Source organism: Mesoplodon mirus, assembly GCF_964341445.2.
Source record: "Mesoplodon mirus genome assembly, chromosome: 18".
Lineage (NCBI taxonomy): Eukaryota > Metazoa > Chordata > Mammalia > Artiodactyla > Ziphiidae > Mesoplodon > Mesoplodon mirus.
In genome coordinates, this window is record NC_138994.1 from 8,057,488 (window position 1) to 8,068,494 (window position 11,007).

Consider the following 11,007-nt stretch of genomic DNA (forward strand, 5'->3'; position numbering starts at 1 on the left):
CTGGATTTACCAGTTCTCAGTTCCCACAGCCCACACCAGCTGTGTGAGGAGTGGGGAGGCTGTGGTATGGGCACAGCTTGACGTCGGTCATTTCCTGCCCCTGGGGCCAGAGTTGAGGCATTTAGGCTTACTTTCCTCCATCAGAAAATAGGAATAGTAGGTCCGTCCTCATAGGGTCTTTGTGGAAATGAAATTGCACAGGGACAGACCCCACAAGGGGCAGAGAGGCAATAAATAGACGCTGTTACACTGCAGCTCCTGGTCACTAGCCCTACTGTGCAGATGGCCGATGGGGTCTTTACGGTTGACAAAGCCCTTTCTGCTCCCATCTCAGCCTGACTTGGATCCTCTTAGAAGGTGGGCAGGCACTGCAGAACCTCCCTGTCTGTTTCGCAGATGAGCAAATTGAAGCCCAGGAAGTCAGAGAGGACGAGGAGGCCTTGCAGAGGTCTGTGGGGGGTCCGAGGGGGTGTCAGGAAGAGCGGGCCCCCTCTGGGTCCTGGAGCCCAGTGTGCCTGCCTGCCGGCCCCTCCCCCCTCAGCTGCTGAGCCCATCAGCGCAGCCGGTATCTGCTGGCCCATAACTGGTCCCTGTGTCCCTTTCCAGCAGTAGCCTGACCTCGTCTACTTGAAGAAAAACAGGAAGCTGGGCTCTGCCAGGAATCAGAACACACCCTTCCTCAGCCCTGGCTGGAGGACACTGTGATGGTGTTGGGGACAGGACACGGGACAGCGTGTGGGGTTGGCACTCTGCAGCCCAAGCCAGGGTGGCTTGGACCCGGCCGCCTCGCTGAGGGGCTGGGCTTAATAAGCTGGGCTTGCTCCTTGCTGAGCACCCCCAGGGACCAGGAGCATGCGGGAAGGTGGGGTGTCAGGAGGAGGAGCTCCTGACCTTCCTCTCCCATGTGGGGACATAATTATGGGGCACCAGGGCCACTTATGACTTTTGCCTTTGTGGGCCTCTTCCTTCATAAAAAATACTAAAAAGTATATGATACAACTGCCTCGGTATAAAAATGAATATAATCCAAGCTGGATTCATGATTATATATTCATTATTTTATTCAATTTATCTTTTGATTTTAAAATAAATTTAAATGAAAACATTTGCATGGGCCCATGAAAGTGTTGTGGGCCCTGTGCCTAAAAGATAAGGCAGCTCCGTGGGGGAAGCTTCTAGTGCTTTCCTGTTCTGCAGAAGCTGTGCTTCCCACACATGGCCCCATGACACAGGGATTAGCACTCAGACATTAGAGGGGAATGCCTGGCTCAGCCTAGAAATAGAACCTCGCTGAGCCTCAGTTTCCTCTTCTGTAGAATGGGGCCATGAGAACATCTGATCTTGTGAAAAGTGTCTGCCCAGGACCTGCTCGGAGGGCGCCCCCCGCCGCTGTTTTCACAGTGTCTGTGAATTTCAGAGCCCAGGGGGAGACCATAGCAGCTGCAAGATGCCAGGGCCTTGGGGTTTGGGGACAGTCTCAGAGTTCCAACCTCTTTAACTTCTCCCTCCTTTCCTGTCTGTCCCTCTTTGACCCCTGCTTCAGAGCCAGACCCAAGGTAACAATGAATCTAATGAATCGTGTGGGTCCAGCTCACAAACCACTTCACCCCATAACCCCATCAGTCCTCACAGCAACCCCACAAAGAATGTCTTATGTGTTTATTCCTCCCATTTTCCCAGAGATGATACTGACCAACAGAGAGGTTAGGTACCTTGTCTAAGGTCACACAGCTGGCAGGGATAGAGCTGGGACAAGAGTTTAGATCTGTCAACCCTGACCTCAGTTGACTCTGTTAAACCTGACACCCCAAGGTGTTCACGGCAACCAGTGTGTGTATGTGTGTGTGTTGGTTCTTGTGACCAAGGAGGTGTCAAGGATTGGAGTGACTGTGGAAGGGCTCAGGACCTTGCTGGGATGTGTTGACAGGGGGTTCATAGATGTAACATGTCTCTTGCTGTCCCCCATGGGGTCCCTGAGGATCTGGACTTTTGTCTTTGCCCTGCTCGGGGCCTGGGCCAGGGCCAGCTTTTTGCTGTGCTGCTCTGGACGCACCCCTACCCCTCCTTTCTGTGCTCCTGCTCCTCTTCACTCGCTGTGTCCTTAGTAGCAACATAGTTAGGCACCCACTGGGTACAGAACCCAGGGAAGAAAGTGGCTTAAGAGAACGGCCACTTTTTTTTTTTTGCGGTATGCGGGCATCTCACTGTTGTGGCCTCTCCCGTTGCGGAGCACAGGCTCTGGATGCGCAGGCTCAGCGGCCATGGCTCACGGGCCCAGCCGCTCCACGGCATGTGGGATTTTCCCGGACCAGGGCACGAACCCGTGTCCCCTGCATCGGCAGGCGGGCTCTGAACCACTGTGCCACCAGGGAAGCCTGAACGGCCACTATTTTATGTTAGAGCTCCAGAGTCATCTTTAACTTTTTAACTTTTTATTGGACAATAATTTCTTATCTTCAAATATACATAATTTGACAAATAGAAATATATTGAAAAGCTGGTATTCATGTTAGATTTCAGTAAAGAAGTCTTAGCCCCAGGATGAAGAAGAATTCCCAGCTCATAAATATTGTTTAAGTACAAAAACTGATCGCTGTGTAGTATAAAGCAAACTCTTTTTAAAGACCTTGAAAGAGAGACTGAATTTCCAGCTGGTGGGGTTGGTTTGGATTAAGGTTTTTATTTCTGTGATGTTTCTAATTAAAACCTCCCAGCTCTTCTAGCTGAATTAGGCCACGTTGGTCTCTTGTTATTTTGGTATTTCCTAAGAATCTGAGCTGGGGCCGGATGACAAATGTGCTCCTCAGCCCTTTACGCATGGACTCCGTGGCTTGGTGGCCTGAGGTGCCACTGGTCTTGACCCTCCTTTGCCAGAGGAGGAAGAGGGTAGGGGTGGGGAGGACAGGTCACCCAGCTAATCGGTTTTCAAATGGAAGGGGAATCCATTTGCTTGGGGGTGGTCTCTTAATGACCCAGATCTGATCCTGTCACTGTTCTGCCTGAAACCCTGAGGGGCCCCTCTGGCTTGTACACCGCCCCAGCCCAGCAGGACCATGCCCCCTGCCCGCTGGAACCAGCTGGCCCCTTCTCCACATCTCACTTCCTGTCCCTCCGGCTGACACAAGCGCATCATTACTCCCCGTTCCAGACTCCCGGTGGCCTTCTTCACAGCCTTCAGCGTCTGGAAATGACCCGTTTATGGGCATGAGTGTTGGCGTGGAGTCTTTAAATTGAGGGCATCTGCCCCGCTGGCCCGTAAGCTCCCCGAGGGTCAGGACTTGTCCGGTGCTGCTCGCCACTCTACACCCAGCGCTAGCTCAGTGCCCAGCCCCCAAGAGGCCCACGGGAAATATTTCTTGACGCCATTATTATGTCTAAGCATATAGTACTAATCCATAGAATAATGACTTCAACAACTATTTACGGGAAGATAAGCTTAGGAGTCACACAGACCTGGGTTCATGTGCCGTCTCAGCCAGCCTCAGGTTTGTCATCTTCAAAGTGTGGGTAATAATCGCACCCGGATTACCGGGCAACTGTGGGGAAAGTGAGGCAACGCCCATAAAGCACGTAGCAGAACGCCTGTTGGGGCAAAGCATGCACTGAACAAATGCAAGCGGAGCAGGCTGCTATGATGGGGGGTCTCTCTGGAGACAGGGGCGGGTGAGGGATGAGGGCCCGGGACCCACTGACTTGGTCTTCATCAATGGTGAACATCCACCACAGCTGTTCCACTCCGACGTTGGCTTCATCTGATTTAGAATGGCGCTACTGCTGTGGTTCCCAAACTTGGCTATATGTTAGAATCAAAGGGGAGTTAAAAAAAAAATCCTAATGCCTGAGCTCAGCTCCAGAGGATTCTGATGTAATTCTGATTCTGATTCTGATCTGGGGCGTGGCCTGGAGGCCCAGGTGATTCTACCACGCAGCCAAGGGTGAGACCTGCTGCCTTACCCCACGTGTGACTTCGGTGGCCTCCCACCTCTACACTGCCTTCTTCCCACCTGCCTGAAGTTCACTGGACACAGCGCAAAGACTTTCATGGCACAATAAAAAGTAATGGCTTAAAATGCAGAGGACGAATTGAGGAGAGAAAATGGCTGAATTTCTTTCCTACACATGCTCTCAGTCAGCTGTCAGATTCTTTTCTGCTTTCCTAGCAGTAAGGGGATTAGAGCAGAGAGGCTGGGCCCTGGGAGTTGGAAGGGAAAGGAGAGAGAGGGTCTGGTGTCTGGAGACCCACGTCTTAACCTCAGCTTTGCCACCATGTAAATATAGACAAGTCACCCCTTTCCCCCAACCTGGGTCTCAGTAACCCCTCTCTGAGATGACATTCCTTTGAAAGCCATCATCCTAGAGCCAGGGCCAATTCCACAATCCCTAAGAACCAGCTTTCCAGCCATCCTAAACCCTGCTCATCCACACAGATTCCCTGGACTCTAGCTTGCCCTGCTTCCTGAAATTTTTATTTACTTATTATTTTTATTTATTATTTTATTTTATTTTTAAAATTTATTTACTTTTGCCTGCGTTGGGTCTTCGTTGCTGCACACGGGTTTTCTCTAGTTGCGTCGAGTGGGGGCTACTCTTCATTGCAGTGCATGGGCTTCTCACTGTGGTGGCTTCTCTTCTTGTGGAGCACGGGCTCTAGGCACGTGGGCTTCAGTAGTTGTGGCACATGGACTCAGGGGTTGTGGCTTGCGGGCTTAGTTGCTCTGCAGCATGTGGGATCTTCCTGGACCAGGGCTTGAACCCGTGTTCCCTGCATTCGCAGGAGGACTCCCAACCACTGTACCACCAGGGAAGTCTCCCTGAAGTTTATTTAACACAATCGAGTTACTATAAAGCTTAGTTCCCAGAAGACATCACTGTTCCCTTGAAGCAACCCATAGTAAACTTATGAGGTGTTGATAAGTAGAGGTCATGGGGAATCAGCTTTTTATGGCATAGACGAGAATCTTCTAGAATCAGCTGGAGGCTTATTTACAGTTAGCTGTTGCCTAAGAGAGTGAACATGTTTCCTCTCTTGAGCAGGTCAACATGGAGCCACTGTAATAATTTTTACACAAGTTATTTAAAGGGAACCCTGTTCTTATTCCTTGTTGTCCAATTAATTGATGAGATTTTAGGCCTATAAAGCAGTTTTTTAAAAAAATTAATTAATTAATTTTTACTTGCGTTGGGTCTTCGTTGCTGTACGTGGGCTTTTCTCTAGTTGCAGCTAGCGGGGTCTGTTGTTCGTTGCGGTGCAGGGGCTTCACATTGTGGTAGCTTCTGCGTGGGCTCTAGGTGTGCGGGCTTCAGTAGTTGTGGCACACGGGCTTCAGTAGTTGTGGCTCGTGGGCTCTAGAGCGCAGGCTCAGTAGTTGTGGCACACGGGCTTAGCTGCTCCACGGCATGTGGGATCTTCCCGGACCAGGGTTCAAGCCCGTGTCTCCTGCATTGGCAGGCATATTCTTAACCACTGTGCCACCAGGGAAGCCCCTAAAGCAGTTTTAATGAGGCAAAGAATGGGTAGGGTTGAGGCAGGGAAATGCCCTGGAACCAGCCTGAAGGGTGGGCCCAGGAAGGTACCCCTGAGCAACCACTCTTGGCTTTCAGAGTTTTTTCCAAGGTCAGGGCTGAGGGCCTCCTAGTCACAGAGCCCAATCAGGCCGTGATGACTGCACAAATCACAAACATCTAGCGGCAGCCCAATCAGCCCAAGTTTTATGAATATTAGAGCTTGCACATTTGAGGTCAAGCGCTGTTGGACACAGAGAGGAAGGGTATTTGGGAAAGGACAGGCTTTTCCCAGAAATTCTCTGGCACCCAGCCCCCCTCTCTCCAGTTCAGATTTGGGAGCACATCCAAAGCAAGGCACCATCATGCAGACGGCTCAGATACTCTGGGGAAGCTTTCTAGATGAAATCCATTCAATCACTTCAAAATATGAATTGGCTGAGTCTCCTTGTGTCCAGCACTGGGTTAGAGGCTCAAGTAGGAGTTGGGAGGTAAGAAAATGTGGCATTATTCCCGTGAGGGAGTGGAGCCAGTCTGTGCTCCAGGCGCTGTGGATTCAGACTGGGGGTTCAGAGGTGAGAAAGACCCGCCCCTACTCTGGAGAGGGTCGCAGTCTATGGGGGAGACAAACAACAGAGCTGGCTCAACCATCCCACTGCTCCAGGGCTTGACCCCGCCTGGACAGACCGTGGCTCTTGGTCTCCACACAGTAATCATTAAGCTCCCTTTACACTATTATACCCTCCTTTATCCCACTGGCTGCCTGATGGGCTATCTGGTTGACCCATCCTCCAAATAATAATTTATCTTGATAATTGAGTTTCTTGGCACTTCCTGAAATTTTGCTCTTGAGGCAAACGCCTAACTTATCCAACCCTAACTGAGGCCTGGACAGATGTCTGACACAGCCACACATATATAAGCAGCTGCAGGCCAAAGGGGTGAGTGCTTAGAACAAAGCCCCGTGAAAGTTCAGAGGGACGTTTGAATAATTCTGAGGGCAGTGTTTCCCAGAGTATGCTCTGTGGAACATCGGTCTTCCACAAATAATAGATTTTGTGGATAAATAAGTCTGGGAAACAGCGCTTACTTTAGCTTCCCCTTTAGATATTCATGAGGGACATGAACACACTGAAGCCTCTGAGACTCCTATATGAAGAAACAATATTTTCTTAGGCCATCCTCTGAGGCTACTTAACTGGGTCAGCTTGGGCAAGTCTACCAATGTTTTTTATTGTTTTTATTTTTTTATTTTTTTTGCGGTACGCGGGCCTCTCACTGCTGTGGCCTCTCCCGTTGCGGAGCACAGGCTCCGGACGCGCAGGCTCAGCGGCCATGACTCACGGGCCCAGCCGCTCCGCGGCATGCGGGATCCTCCCGGACTGGGGCATGAACCCTCGTCCCCTGCATCAGCAGGGGGACTCTCAACCACTGCGCCACCCGGGAAGCCCTACCAATGTTTTTTAAAGTGAAATGAGAGAGACATCTCAGAATCTCTTGGGGAGCGCTTGTTAGAAATACAGGGTCACCAGTCTTGCTGCAACGTTTCTGAGTCAAGATTATATGGAGCCAGGACCCAGGAACCTGCTTTGAACAAGCTCCCAGTTGATCGTGATGCATGCTCAACTTGAGAACCCCAGATAAACCTTCCCAGGCCTTGGCTTTTTTCTCAGAATGTTGTAAAGATCAAGAGATAAGCTTGACCAAAACATGAGTGAAAAAGAAACCTAGACACTTCCAACTCATTCTGTGAAGCTAGTATTGCCCTAATAACAAAACCAGGCAAAGATACCACAAGAAGAGAAAACTGCAGACCAATATATATCATGAATATACATGAAAAAATCCTCAACCAAATACTAGCAAGGCAAATCCAGCAACCTATCAAAAGGATTACACACCATGACCAAGTGGGATTTACCCCAGAAGTGCAAGGTTGGTTGAACATCCCCAAATCTATTTATAATATATCATATCAACAGAATTAAAGACCCAAACCATATGATCATCTCAAAGCACACAGAAAAAGCATTTGACAAAATCCAACACCTCTTCGTGATAAAAACACTCAAGCTAGGAATAGTAAAGAACTTCCTTAACTTGATAAAAGGCACCTACAAAAAGCCCACAGTAGGTTTTTTAATGGTGAGAGACTGAATGGTTTCCCTCCAAGATTAGGAACAAAACAAGGGTGATCACTCTTGCCTTTTCTATTCAATACTGTACTCAGCAAAGTGTAGAATGGTGGTTGCCAGGGGCTGAGGGAGGGGAAAATAGGGAGTTGCTGTTCAATGGGCATAAAGTTTCAGTTATGCAAGATGACTAATTTCTAGAGATCTGCTGTGCAACGTGGTGCCTACATACAGTTAACAATACTGTATTGTGCACTTAAAATTTTTGTTAAGAAGGTAGATTTCTTTCATGTTCAGTGTCCTTACCACAAAAAACAAGACAAAACAAAGGGACAAGAGGGAACTTTTTGGAGATTTATTACCTTGACTGTAGTGATGGTTTCATGGATGTATGGAATTCATCAAATGTGTCCAAATTGTATGCATTAAATATCTGCCGTTTTTTGTATATCAATTATACCTCAATAAAGCTGTTTAAAAACCCCCCAGAGAGGTACTTCCCTGGTGGCGCAGTGGTTAAGAATAGCCTGCCAATGCAGGGGACAGGGGTTCGAGCCCTGGTCTGGGAGGATCCCACATGCTGCAGAGCAACTAAACCCTAGAGTCACAACTACTGAGGCTGAGTGCTGCAACTACTGAAGCCCGTGCGCCTAGAGCCCGTGCTCCGCAACAAGAGAAGCCACCACAATGAGAAGCCTGCACACTGCAATGAAGAGTAGACCCCACTCGCCGCAACTAGAGAAAGCCCGCGCGCAGCAACAAAGACCCAACACAGTCAAAAATAAAATAAATAAATAAAATAAATAGATAAATAAACTATATTTGAAAAAAAACCCCCATAGAATTGGAGGTTCTAGCCAGGGCAATTAGGGAAGAAAATGAAATAAAAGGCATCCATATTGGAAAAGAAGGAGTAAAATATCTATATTCTCAGATACCATGATCTTTTATATAGAAAATCCTAAGGAATCCACTAAAAAACTATTAGAACTAATAAGCAAGTACAGAAGGATTTCAGAATACAAAAATCAGTTGTACTTCTATACACTTGTAATGAACAATGTGAAAATAAAGAAAATAATTCCATTTACAATAGCATAAAAAAGAATAAAATACTTAGGAATAAATTTAACAAAAGAAGTGAAACTTTATACTCCTGAAAACTACAAAACATTGCTGAAAGATGTTAAAGAAGATCTAGCTTCTTTAATAAATGAAAAGATATCCTATATTTGTGGATTAGAAGACTTAATACTGTTGAGATGATAAATTTATTTTTTAGATTCAATTCAGTTCTTATTGAAGTCTCCGCTGTTTTATTTCCAGAAATTGATTCTAAAATTCATATGAATATTCAAGGGATTCAGAAGTCAAAGCTATTTAGAAAAAGAACAATGTTGAAGAACTTGCCCTTCCGAATTTCAAAACTTACTACAAAGCTACATAATAAAGACAGTGTGGTACTGGTATAAAGATAGATATAGAGATCAATGGAATAGAATCGAGAGTCCAGAAATAAACCCTCACATTTATGGTCAATTGATTTCTGGCATGGATAAAGCATTTCAACGGGGAAAGAATTTCAATAAGTGGTGCTGGAACAAATGGATATCCACATATAAAAGAATGAAGTTGGATCCCTACCTCACACAATATATAAGAATGAATTAAAAATGGATCAAAGGCCTAAATGTAAGAGCTAAGACTGTAAAACTCTTAGAACATAGTAGGGGGATAAATCTTTGTGACCCCAGCTTAGGCACTGGTTTCTTAAATATGGCACAAAAGCATGAGCAACAAAAGAAAAAAATAGATAAATTGGACTTCATCAAAATTAAAAACTTTTGTGCTTTAAAGGATACCATCAAGAAAGTGAAAGACAACCCATAGAATGGGAGGAAAAAATAGGCAAAGATCTGAATAGACATTTCCCCCCAGAAGATATACAAATGGTCAGTAAACACATGAAAATCTGCTCAACATCATAGTCTTAAGGGAACTAAATGCAAATCAAAGCCATAATGAGATACTACTGCTCACCCATTAGGATACAAACAACAACAATAGGTAATAACAACTATTGGTGAGGATGTGGAGAAATACACTTCTGCTGGGAACACAGATGGTGCAGACACTTTGGAAAACAACTGAAAACTCATCTAACCCTAATGGAGGCCCCGACAGACCTCTGACTGGGGGCAGCACAAGCACAAGCAGCTGTAGGCCAGAGGGGTGAGCTCCTCAAAAGGTTAAACACAGGGTTACCATATGATCCAGCAATTCCACTTCTAGGTATGTACCCAAGAGAATTAAAAACATACATTCACACAGAAACTCGAATGAATGTTCATAGAAGTATCATTCATACTAACCCCAAAGTGGAAACAGCCCAATGTCCGTCAACTAATGAATGGATAAATAAAATGTGGCAGATCCACACAATGGACTTTTCAGTGGAATATTATTCAGCAATAAAAAGGAATGAAGTACTGATTGAGGCTACAAGATGGATGAACCTTGAAAACATTATGCTAAGGGAAGGGAGCCAGACACAAAATGTCACATATCGTGTGATCCCATTTATATGAAATGTCCAGAATAAGCAAATCTATAGAGACAGAAAATAGATTAGTTGCTGCTTAGGGTTGGGGTGGGGTGGAGGAATGGGGAACAACTGCTAAAGGGTATGGGGTTTCTTTTTGAGGTGATGAAAATGTTCTAAAATCGACTGTGGTGATGGTTGCACAAGTCTGTGAATATACTGAAAACCACTGAGTTGTACACTCTAAACGCGTGAATAGTATGGTATGCGAATTATATCTCAATAAAGCTGTTACAGAAAGAAAAGAAACCTAGAAGTGGAACTTCATTGCACCCTCTGACTGATAAGTTCATCAGCTTAGACACAAACAGAACGAAACCAAGTATGAGTCATTCATTACCTTCAGCCTCTCGCTTCCTCTTACTTCCTCAGTATGTTTTCCCTTGCCTCGCTCAACCCCCCCCTTGACCACAAACTTGTGGACCTAACAGAAGAACCCTGGTTGCAAACCCTAGGCTGGTGCTCCACGTGGTCCTCTGTTTTGATGCCTCTGCCTAATTTTCCAAGAAGCATTTATTTAGAATCTATGCTCTGCGAAGCACTCTTTTTTTTTTAATGTTTTTTTTTTTTTTTTTTTTTTTTTTTGCAGTACGCGGGCCTCTCACTGTTGTGGCCTCTCCCTTTGCAGAGCACAGGCTCCGGACGCGCAGGCTCAGCGGCCATGGCTCACGGGCCCAGCCGCTCCGCGGCATGTGGGATCTTCCCGGACCGGGGCACGAACCCGTGTCCCATGCATCGGCAGGTGGATTCTCAACCACTGCGCCACCAGGG